Raw genomic sequence first — 13,037 nt, forward strand, 5'->3', positions numbered from 1 at the left:
CTGGATTCATCTGAAAAAATGACGTTTTGCCATTCGTTCACTGAGGTTCGTTGTTGAGTACAGCGTCACAAATTGTGATGCAGCTCAAACTGTTCGTGCAGATGGTTGTTGTCTTGCAAACGTCCCCATCTGTTGACTCAAGGATCGAGACATAGATGCACGATCTGTTACAGCCGTGCAGATAAGATGTCTCTCATCTCGACTACTAGTGATATGAGGCCGTTGGGATCCAGCACGGTGTTCCATATTACCCTCCTGAACCCACCAATTCCATGTTCTGCTAACAGTCATTGGATCTCGACCAATGCGAGCAGCAATGTCGCGATACAATAAAGCGCAATCGCAATAGGCTACAATCTGACCTTTATCAAAGTCAGAAACTTGATGGTACGATTTCTCCTCCTTACACGAGGCATCACAATGTTTCACCAGGCAACGCCGGTGAACTGCTGTTTATGTATGAGAAATCGTTTGGAAACTTTCCTCTTGTCGGCACGTTATAGGTGTCACCACCAGCACCAACCTTGTGTGAATGCTCTGAAAAGCTAATCATTTGCGTATCGCAGCATCTTCTTCCTGTCGGTTAAATTTCGCGTCTGTAGCACGTCATCTTCATGGTGTAGCAATTTTAATGGCCAGTAGTGTATTTAAATTAGAATTCTTGGTTGTTGGCCAGTTAAGCCATCCTTTTCTGTTCTTGCCAACCAGATTCTTCTGGTGTAATAGCATAGTTCTTGTACTTTTCAGGATAGATGTTCTGAGCCTGCTTTTTGATTTTATTACAAGGTGGTGTTTTTTTTTTTTTTTTTTTTTTTTTTTTTTTTTTTTTTTTTTTTTTTTTTTTTTTTTTGAATGTTATGAAGTAGTTATGAGAACGCTCGTCCATATAATTTTTACTTTTATATGTGGTATTTATGTTTTCATTTTCCAGTACTTGGTCATTTTCTTTCAATACATGATGTTTTTGTGACTTCTCCATATTTATCTCTCTACACATATTAATTGGTTCCTTTCCATTTTGCACAGTCCATCCTCCTCAGCCATAGCTTCCAATACCTCCAATAAATATATTGATAAAATTCTTTTTGATTTCTATAATATATTGCTAAATTACTTTTATTTATGAAAATAATTCTTTTTTCAATACCCATTAGACTTTTGTGGTTACTTTAGTTAGTGCACTATCGAAGTAACATAATTCATTTATTTGCTATAGTTACATTACATACTTAATGTTTGTCCCCAGTTGCTTTTCCAGTTTCTTTATAACTGTTATTCTGATTTCATTTTATATATGTTCAGGTCACTATTGGGAAGGTCCACAGTCAAGTGTGTGTATCACACAGTTCACCTCAGTTTCTGAAACTGCAAAAGACTACAATAGCAACAAAAAATCCAGTACAATGTATTTATTATTTTGTCCATTTTAGCAGGTTTTTCATAGTTTGTATTCCCATTTCTATAAATAAATTAAATAAATGGTGAGGGTGTGGGGGAGGGAGAGGGTTGTGGACAGTCTCATCTGACATGTTCTATTATCTCAGCCTCTTCCTCATTGTCATTAAGATCTATAGCTGTACTCTGATGTTTGTAAAAAGCTGAGCCTCATCCTTTACAATCTTGCAAACTTTCGTGCTCACCCCCTCACCATGGTGACATGTAACGAGTATCGTATTGTTGGAACAAAGTCTTGTTTCTTTGGTTCATTGAAAGTAAAACAAATGTTTGTGTAAATAGGAATTTTACATTAGAATTTTTTTTTAATTCACCAAGAGATGGAGGAACTGGCCAATTAATAACCTTCATAAAAGGCAATTCACTGTACAGCTGATAGAAATAGGATTTCTTGCTTTCAAATAATTCTTCTTCAGGAGGAGACAGCAGAGTTGGGGGAGGTAGGAAAGGGGTTGGGTCAAGTCACCCAGAATGCAAATTGAGAGGCATACTTGAGGCATAAGGAGTAAAGGAAGCAAAATGAAAGCTTTTGAGTGTGTAATGATTTTTACCTCTAATAGATCTCTTGAATAATTTTTGACAATACATTGAAGTTTTGATTTTTTTTAATAAATTATTTTTAAAGCCATTTCAAACTAATACTCCTTGCTGTATCTGGTTGCTTGCCACCTAAATTTCATCACACAAGCTGACTTTTTCTCCCAATATTACACTATAATCCATTTTCTGATAAAAAGTTTTTAAATAAAAGATCAGTGTATTGCTGCCCTACGTATGTATAAGTAAAAATGCATGTAAATTATTTGTTTTTGTTATAAGCCTGCAAAATATCGAATCAAGATATTTGCTATGTGCAACTCAAAAACTTTTTTTTGCAAGTAACTTGGAAGTATATTATGAAAAACAAGAGGATGGCCCATATCAGACCTCAAACAGGCCAAACAACATGATATGCTCCCAATTCCTGACACTGAAGATAGCAAGAGGAACATCACATTTGACAATTGGTACACCAGTTGCCCTTTGACAACATCTCTGCTCAAGAAGCAGCTTACTTGTATCAGCGCACTGAAAAAGGACGAAAGAGAAATACCTATTGAATTTCAGGCAAGCAAAAATCAAAAAGTTGAGTCTTCAAGTTACGGAACTCAAAAAGACATCACTCTCATGTCATATATACCAATGAAAGACAAAGCCCTGATACTGTTGTACACAATATTTGAACTACCAAAACTTGATGATAAAACAAACAAGTCTGAAATAATAATGGACTACAACATGACCATAGGGGGTGTTGGCACTGTGGATCAATTATGTAATGCACATATAATCTTGTTCCTAGTGAGGCAATGGCTAGTGTATGTCTTTTACTCTTTCATGAATGTAGCAGGAAATAATACATAGATTTTGTATAACTCAAATCCAATAAAGCCCACATTATGCAAGAATTTTTGAAGAATTTAGCAATGGCACTGATGAAGCCCCATCTAACAAAAAGATCCCAAATAAAGTGTCTGCCTGGCGACATTTCAGCATTTTTTACTAAGTATCAGGAATCCTCAGATAAGAAAATAATGTCTGCCTACTTCTCCAGAATCAGCAAACAAGAAATTGATGGCTAAACTGCTGAACTTATTTTGTAAAATTTAATATGTAGATAGCTTGAACATTGATGAAGAACAAAGACTGCTTTAAAGAGTATGTAGTACAACCTGTTTTCTTCTTCTTCTTCTTCTTCTTCTTCTTCTTCTTCCGTTTCACCCTCTTTGGGGTAAGCTGGATCAATCATTTCTTTGCGCGTTGTTCTTTTCTTAGGGCCCAGTATTTCTTCATTCTTTCTGATCTTCTTTTCCTCTCTTCTTCCGAGATGCAGGGTTTGGACTTTTGTGTAGATTTGTCTTGGAACCTAATGTTTTCATCTTTAGTAATTAATTTAGCTCTTTGATCAATAAGTGAATTTCCTGAAATCTTTAATTCTACTATGTCTTTCTCAGTTTCCTTAAACCAGTTGGGTTTCGTTTTGTGGTTACGGAAAAAGTCAAAGATTTGTTTAGTTAATCTGTTGGAATTCATTCTGAGAAGATAACCATAAAAATTTATCCTCCTTTTTCGCATAGTATCTGAAAGTCTTTCAATTTTCTTGTAGAGTGTTTCATTTTTTATGTATATAATCTTACTGTCTTGAAATTTTTGTCCTATGATTTTTCTTAAAATTTTTGTTTCCTTTAGCTCAAGTTTCTCCATTTGGCCTTTGAAATTCATCTTTAGTGTTTCTGCTGCATACAGTGCTTCTGGCTTAATCACTGTCTTGTAATGTGTAATTTTGGACCCAGAAAAAATAAACTTGAATTGGCCTTCCAACTAACAAAAAATATTTACAACCTGTTTATTAATTTAAAGAATATAATGTGAAATATGGACCAACAATTACTCTTTGAAAAAGCTCTCCCTCTTCGCCTTTTGAACTTCATCATGCTTGTGAAAGTGCTTCTATTGTTTGATATATTGTATATAATACAATTCAACATAGAGAATACAGTGTGTATACAGTCCTCTTTGTGTTTAATCCATATTTCCATATTAATATCAGTCACAGACCCATCACATTTTAGCCACTGAGCATTGTGTGTTTCTTATAACTTCTTTGTTCCATTCAAATTGGTGTGAACAGTTGTGGTCATGCATTTAGCAAGGGAGGGTTATAGAGAGGTTGGAAAATAAAAGGGAGCAAAGGAAAGTAATAGTTACTGAAAAGAAATGCTGAGATCACAGAAATTAAAAGATCAGAGCAAGCTCTACAACAGGATATTGTGTGTTGCCAGTGTACACTGCTTGTCTATGACCATTCATACTGATAACTGGGTGGCAGTCATCCAGATGTAGAAGGCTGAACAGTGTTTTCATAACGGCTTCTACACGATGTGTTATTTCACAGGTGGTACTCCCTTTGATATTATATGTTTTGCCAGTTGCAGGGCAGATACAGGTGGTGGTAGGAAGGTGCAGGGGGCAAGTCTTACAATGGGGATGGTCACAGAGGCTGGTGCCTTAGGGTAGGGACAGGCAAATATTTCAGATGTTGTTTGTCACCATTGGTGCCACCTCCCTCTATAATAACATTCCCCATGTACATGGTCTGTCTGTCTGCTGAACATTACCTCCACCAGGAGCCCACCTGATGTTAAACCTATGACGGCCTTCCTACTTGCCTTAATCAGCTTTATCCGTATGAACAGTTGCTTTATCTTTGAGGGCTAGGCATACAGATATATTTAGGATGCTGCCAGAACAACTAGAACGACTCCTCCGTATGCCAGCCTTTGTGCTTTGGGGGGGGGGGGGGGGGGGGGCTTTATTGAGATCCTGGTTTGATTTGATACATTGATGACATCTTTGCCCTATGGACTCATGGTGAGGCTGACATGTTGGAATTTTTGGAATCTCTAAATACATTCTCTCAGTTAAATTTCACATGGTCCTATGCCAAATCCCATACCTCTTTCCATTACGATGACCTCATCCTCACAGAGTGTCAGCAACACACTACTGTTCATATTAAATATACAAACAAACAAGGGTACCTACATCATGACAGTTGCCATCCATTTAATACCAAGCATTCCCTCCCATACAGCTTTGGGATTCAAGGCAAACACATTTATTCATATGCATAGTCTTCAGATTTGCAGCACTAAACCAGCATTCTCAGCTCTGCCTTCACTGTAATTAATTATCCCACCAGCCTAGTTTAAAAGCGATTTCTTGGGTCATCAAATCCAAACCTGGTAGTGCTGATTCCTTGAAAAAACAACATACGGAAGTATACTGCTTGTTACTCAGTACTGTTCTGGTCTTGGATGTATTAATCGGCAACTTATACAGGGCTATGACTTCCTAAAATCATGCCCTGAAATGAGGTCCATTCTGTCTGACACTTTGCCCCACCACATCTAGAATAGCTTTTCACCCCACCCACCACCATCCCTCCCACACATCCCACAAATCTCCACAGTATCCAGGTCAGTCCCTACACTCCCTTCTGCACCCATTTCCCTACCATATGGCTCATATCCCTGTGACCAATCCCTTCTAAGACTTGCCCGATGCACCTTCCTGTCACCACTTTATACAGCCCTGTAACTGTCAAAACATATAATAACAAAAGGAGAGCTAGCTATGAAATGACACGTCTGTTATGTAAACACTGCTCAGCCTCTTATATTTGTACAACTGCCACCATGTTATCAGTTAGTATGGTCATAGACAAAAGGTGTGTACTGGCAACACACGATATCCTGTTGCAGAGTACTCTTTACAACATGATAGTCATGATCTAGGTACCATCTGGATTCTCCATGCTGATAACAGTTTCTCAGAACTCCACTGGTGGGAACTGACATTATAACATGTGCTTTTTCTCACCACCGATGTGACCTAAATTTACATTAATTTCTGTGATCTCAGCATTTCTTTTCAGTAACTACTTTCTTTCCTTGCTTCCTTTTATTATTCTTTTTCATTTCCTTGTCCCCCCCCCCCCCCCCCCACACACACACACACACATACACACACAAGCAACCTCCCTCCACAATATACCATGTATAATGCACTTAGCTTTCTGCTCTTATTGACTCTTGCACAATGTTTTATCAGTAATAGCGGTCTTCGTTATTACCCTATCTTTCACATTCACGTTATCAGTATTCAGCTCTCGTCAGAGATCTGGCACCGATAACCAGTCTGTAAGTCTCATCTCATCCATTAAGTCTCCCCTGATCAGGCATTCTAGGTGACTTTTGTGTAACTCCCCATTTCCTAAACCTTGCCATTCCTTTTTCTTCATCACTCTTCCTTTCCCTTCAACACTTCTACCAGGAGGAGGAGCCACTGGCTCTGAGAACTTGTGCATATCCAAGTCCTTTCTATGTGTTTTCTCCTACCGCAGCTTGGTGAGTTGATTTCTTATCTATCCATATTGTATTTATTTTCTAATATTGATTACTTTAGTGGAAGAAAAGAGTGGGTTTAGGGCGGAGAACAGAAAATATGCTGGAAGCAACACTTCCCATCCACAGGGTGAAGAAAAAATGGTGCACTTGGAAGTCCGTGTGTAGTTCCTCATCCACATTCAAGACAAAAGTTTTTCTATCAAATCAGATCGGTTACATTTTAAAGACTCATATATGAAAATAGGAGCTGGCAACACTGTCACATCATGCAGTGCATCGGAATGTACAGAGGAATGTGTATCACCCTGCACTATCATACCAGCTGTTGTAGCTTGCTGAGTAGGCTGCTGGGAAACCAAACCCACATCCACCATGGAGCTATTGTTCAAATCCTTGTCATGTTCCTCTTTTATTTTTTAAACTTCTTTTCCCTAGTTCTCATTGTTTATAAGCATGACTTCATATTGTCACATGGCAATAGCCTATCATATGACAGTAATATCCGTTAAACTATATATATGTGTCTACCAATTGTTCAGTGCACAACAATAACTATTTCTGTCAAGTTCTTGTAGGGCGCCTTCCCGTTGAGTACACAAACAATGAAGCATTGATAAAATTTTCTCAGGTTGACAGGCAAGTCAATGTGTCATTCTCCGGCAACATTTCAGCAAGTTTCTTACTTGCCATCTTCAGGTGAAGGGTCAGGTTCACGTGTCGTCCGGGTCTTTATAGCCGCTTGACCCGGGATTCTCTGTACCCTCGTTGCTGGTCGGGGCAATCAGGAGCAAGCAGAACCAGGTCTGTGGCACATGGCAAGGGAGCGCAACAGGCAGCAGGTCCCAGCATCTCATCTTGGTGTGGCCTGTTTATTCCATCAGCCGCCACCGTCCTGGTTCCATCAGCGCGTATTCGTGGTAATATTGTGTCCCACATGGTACTATGTTTTAAGCAAGAGTACAACGAGAATGTACCAGTGGAAGCAGGACGGTGGCAGCTGATGGAATAAACAGGCCGCACTAAGACGATTCATGGGACCTCCCCGCACGCCCCCCCCCCCCTCCCACCCCTCCCGCTGCCCACCATGCTCCGCCACATCAGTTCCGCTCATGCCTTAATGGCCTGACTGGTGCCGAGAAACCCGTGGTCCAGTAGCTATAAAGACCCAAATGAGACATGGACCTGATACTTCGTCTGAAGATTGCAAATAAGAAACTTGCTGAAACGTTGCTGGAGAACAACGCATTGACTTGGCTGCCAATCCGAGAAGATTTTATCGAGATTCACCAAGAAAGCCAGTATTCTCAATGAAGACATTGATATGTTTTTGGTGCTGGGTGCATCCAATAACCGAGCAGCTGCTGCTGCTGCTGCAGTGTACCCTCAAAGGCATCATCCCAATAAGAATGTTTTTCGTTGCCTGGAGGAACGCCTTCAGGGAACCGGGAATCTTCATCCACAAGTAATCAACAGAGGTTGTCCAAGGACTAGACTTAGTCCACAAACATAAGACATGATTCTTTCAACAGTCACCTCAGCGAAGTACCTATGATATTGCAAGGCCGTTTCAAATATCTCGAATACTGGTTGTTGAAGTGTTGCACTATGTAGGACTGTGTCCGTATCATTACATGTTCATTCAAAATCAGTGGCTAGAAGACTGCATTCAATGGATAAAATTTTGTGAATCACTTTTGCACAAAGTGGAACATAATGAACATTGTATAAATAGCATGATATGGACTGATGAATCTAGCTTTACTCGAGAAGGTATTTTCAACCTCCACAGCAGCCATTATTGGTCGGAACACAACTCACGTCGCCTGTGAATGTAGCTTGTAGACACACTTTTGGCATAAAGTTGTGTGCTGGAATCGTGGGAGGTGTGCATTTGGGCCCTTACCTTTTGCCAGACAAGTTGATGCACCCCTGTATTGTACATTTCTTTGCAATACTTTGCCTTATATATTAGAAAGCGTTCCACTTGGTGTTCAGCGACAGCTATTGGTTTAGCGTGATGATGAACTGTGACGCTTTTGAAAGAATGTGTGTAACTATTTAAAATGGAAATTGATTGGTGATTGTGGTCAAATGTTCTGGCCTTCACAGTCCCAGATGTTTGTTTGTAAGCACTCTTAAAGGAACAAGTTTAAAGTACTCCACCAATAGATGTGCATCACCTAATAGCTCGCATACATGCTGCTTCGGCAGTGGTGGATGCAGATGTGTTGCAGGGGATCCAGCAAAGTGTGACCCAGCAGGTGGTCACTTTGAACATCATCTATAAAGTGAACATGCTTGTATGAGTATTATGTACCAGTCTGTGAAGATAAGCCTGAATGTCAAATGCACAGAATGGAATTAGTGTATTTAGCATAATGTACAATCTAATGTAGCCTACCTATTGTGTTTCTTGTTCCTCATTGGATTCAGACAGTGTTACTGTATCCAGTAACATTTTCTGTTGGCTTTATTTGTGTCTTGCATGAAAGAAAGTGGTCATTTTCATCTGCAAGAATTTAATGTTGTGTCTTAATGCTTAAATAAAGGTAACATTAGCAGAAGGAAATGCCCAAGTCACTGCATTTTGGAAGTATAAATTGGGTACAATTTGATGCCTTAACTGCAAAACAAACAAACAAACAAAAAAGTTTAGTGCGAACCTACTCAAACGTTGGCAAGGCTGCATATCTGTTCCCCGTGGCATTGCCTCGTCTCACTGAGCTAGTGGGCCAGCTCCGGCACAGCGCAAAATTCATGCTCGTTGTTCTTGGCCACTCTGCATGCAATTACAGCATTGCTAGAGTCTCATTTTTTTAAATCACATTTCTAGTAAAACTATGGGTAGGACAATGTTTTTCTAGATATTATTTTGTCTTAAATTGGGATGAGGAATTGCCTGCTGACCGACAATTGCACCATTTTTTTTTTTCTTCACCCTGTATGCAGTTAACCAGGACTTGTGTTAGGTGGGGATGTGTGTCAAGGCTGATGTATAATGTGACTGCTTTCACATATGGCTGTACCTTTTATAGGATAGGAAATGCCTGTGATGACAAGGAAATTTTGTACAGGATTGTGAGATGTGTAGCCATACGGACAGAGTAGGATATTGTGCAGGTTGAGTGAATGACAGATTACTGCATTGGGAGATGGTAGTATTTTGATTAGGCTGACCCCATCTCAGGACATAATGAAAGGTATGTGAACTGCTGCCTAAGGATGTGGTTTAATGTTTCAATACCTGGATAGTAAAGGAAGTTTGGCTAATGACTGTACGCAGTGGCAATAAGTTCGCTGTTTCTTAGGAAGTAATGGCGCAGGAAATCTCTCTTAGCTTGCTGGACAGGATATTCTGTATGTGTAAAAGCTCTGGGAAAAGTTAATGCCATCATATTTTTTTAATAGTATGACAAGCCGGCAGTATCTTAAATATAGTTGCTCAGCATACTGTTATTAGCACAAACCTGAAGATGGCAGAAATATTTTGCACCAAAATATCATGACAGGAAGTTACCAACATCTGGAGGTTCTCTAGAAACTTCATAAAACATCATATTTCTGTTTCTATTTTCATGTTTGATTTTTCATTTTCAGTTCCTCTATTGCAGGATTTTGCCTCCTATGAATCCAACAAGCCAATTCTTCACCAGTTCTGGATACTTCCTTTCACCCTAGAAAAAGTCCAATCTCATATATCTTGCCCAAACCCTGTCAGGATCTTAATATTCCTGCTAATGGACTTGGTATTAAAATTTTATGGTTGACTTTTTTTCTACACATTTTTGTAAAGGCCTTTATTTTTTTCAATTCTGATAGTTTCCATTCTAGTCTTTCATAAACACACCAACAAAACTCAGAAAGTAATTAACCAGCTTTGTTCCTTTCACAAAACAATTTTTCTCTGTGACAGTAATTTCCTGCATCAAATTTCTGTGGTAGAGACTGCTAATCCCCCAACATAATTTCCAACAGCATCTAAGGAATCTCTCAGCTCCCACACACAACTTGCAATTGCTGACATACCCATATCCACCGAAACATCATGCACCGCTGATGAAACACACTGCTCCTGTAGTCCTTCTTTAGACTTTCAGTGCGATCAACATATTTTCGAAAATGTGATTCCTATGGAACTACTGGTCCTCAGAAAAAGCCACTTCTTTAACCCCCATCTAGTGTTAATAATAATGTTGGACTAATAGAGGTTATTTTCATTTACACACTCTCTTCAGTAGAATCAACTAATGATGAAAGCCAGGTAAGAAAACACACAACTTTTTTTTACAAGGAAGAGAGTCCATGAGTTTCTTCAGCTATGCCTTATTCACTAGAAACCATTTTTTGAAGATAAGATCTAGGGGATTTTGATTACTATGTTGCACTCCTTGTTCCAAAATGGTCCCACATGTTTTCTACAGGATTAGAATTAGGTGATTTAATGGGCCAATTGTGATGCAGTAGTGTGCTTCAGTGTTTGTCGCACTAAGAAAGCAAGTGAGCAGCTCTTTGAAGGTGGCTGTTGTCATCTTGGAAGACTGGAGTGTTCACAGCGTACTCGTCACAAATATGTGGAAGAAAAGGTAACACCTGATCACTGAGAATGTTGAAGTAAACATCTTGGTTCATGTTCACTGTAACCTCAATGATCGGATCCAAGTCAGAGGAAAAATACTCCCAAAATATCACAGAATTGCTTCCGGCATTATCTACACCCTTAACACGCAGCAGGTTAAATGTCTTGTTGGGATGTCGGTCTACTTGACACCTTGAAGCATTTGGAAGGAGGCAGAATTGTTACTTGCTAGACAGTGCTGCATGCCTCCAGTCATCTATTGTCCAGTTCCTGTGTTACATTACATAGCCCACTAAAGACATGCATCTGTGTTTGTCCCTGTGAGCAGTGGCCATTTGTGAGGTACCCAACTTCAAATATCCTTTGCATGCATTTGTGACAACACCAGTTTCATCAGGTTAGTAAGTGATTTAAAAGATAAGATGCATTTCTCTGGTTCCTGTCAGTTAGTTTATGACTACCATTCTTAAGCCTTGTTACATGACTGTGAGTGGTGCACCATCCTTTGTAGACATGTTGGCCAATACACACTGATGCACCACCATACGGTTGACTAGCCTATAAAAGGGTTGAAAACATTGTGAGAGGTGCATTCTTGAGCGTAAATGGCGATGCTATCCCAGACTGCAAATTGCGCTGTTGTATTTGACCATGAGAGGCACCTACGCAATGTCCCGAGTACATTACAAGTGTCATTTGTTCTCAGAGCAGTGTTCGTGTAGTTGTCAGTGCATTATATCAGAGCTAAGTGAATTTGAGCATGGGCCAATTGTTGGTGCTGATATGGTAAGTGCTTCCCTAACCAAGATACCCAAAGTGTTTGGCGTTCAGAGAGGCACTTCATCGAAGATGTATACAACATACAGGGAAAGTGGAAAATCATTGTCTGCTAAGTCACAATCTCTGGTGAGAGATCATGACAGATATTGAAGATGATTGCTCCGAAAAATAACAGGATGACAGCTGCAAAATCATAGCAGAATTGAACGTCACACTCGCAAACTATTAGCGCCAGAACAATGTGAAGGGAGCTCCATACACAGGGATTGCAGGGTGAGCTGGAATCCCTACACCACCCACCAGTGATGCAAGTGCCTATAATAGGAAAATGTGATGCCAAAGCCATAAAACTTGGAGTGTGGACTAATGTAGAAAGTCATTTGGTTGCTTGAGTGTCATTTCACACTGTTTGTAGCTTCTAACCGATTTTATGCCCCAAGATTAAAACATAGCAGGGGATCAGTGACGGGGTGGGCAGCCTTATTGTGGTATTCCATGGGCTCCATTGTTATTCTGCATGGTCACATCACTGCCAAGGATTATGTTGCCATTTTGGCTGATCAGATTCACACATATTGCGAAGAGTGTTCAATGAAATGAAATGTCGTGTGGCTAGGGTCTCCTGTCGGGTAGACTGGTCGCCTGGTGCATGTCTTTTGAGTTGATGCCACTTCAGTGACTTGCGTGTTGATCAGGATGAAATGGTGGTGGTGGTGGTGGTGGTGGTGGTGGTGGTGGTGGAGGACAACATAACACCCAGTCCCTGAGTGGAGAAAATCCCTGATCTAGCAAGGAATCGAATCCTGACCCCTTTGCACGGCATTCCGTCGCGCTGACCACTCAGCTATTGAGGCAGACAGTGTTCAGTGAGTAATGCAACACATTTTATTTTCTTGGCCAATTTCAGATGAAAAAATGCAGACTTTGTTATGGGACATCATCGAATATTCACATTTCAGCCCCTATAGTTTGGTGAGGTTGGTTCTGATGGATGGTGGCACTATATGTAGTCTTCAAAATTATGTCTGTAACCGCAGTGTGTTCCAAGCAAAGAGCTGTCATTGAGTTTCTGTTGATGGAAAACAAGAACATTTGCAGATATTCATAAGTGCTTGCAGATTGTCTATGGAGACCTGACAGTGAACAAAAGCACAGTGATTTATTGGGCGAGGTGTCCATCATCATTGCAACAAGGTTGTGCAAACCTGTCTGATCTCCTGTGTGTCGGCCAGTTTGGTCATAGCTGTGACTCCTGTAATGTTGGAATGCGCGGACAC

At 40.0% G+C, this 13,037-nt stretch overlaps 1 protein-coding gene across 2 annotated transcripts in view; it reads left to right on the forward strand.

Annotated features, from left to right (window-relative positions):
* Positions 1 to 13,037, forward strand: part of LOC126194827 (ubiquitin carboxyl-terminal hydrolase 20) — a 186,111-nt gene that overhangs the window by 153,638 nt on the left and 19,436 nt on the right. The window lies entirely within an intron of this gene.

Source organism: Schistocerca nitens, chromosome 7 (genome assembly GCF_023898315.1).
Source record: "Schistocerca nitens isolate TAMUIC-IGC-003100 chromosome 7, iqSchNite1.1, whole genome shotgun sequence".
In the NCBI taxonomy this organism is placed as follows: domain Eukaryota; kingdom Metazoa; phylum Arthropoda; class Insecta; order Orthoptera; family Acrididae; genus Schistocerca; species Schistocerca nitens.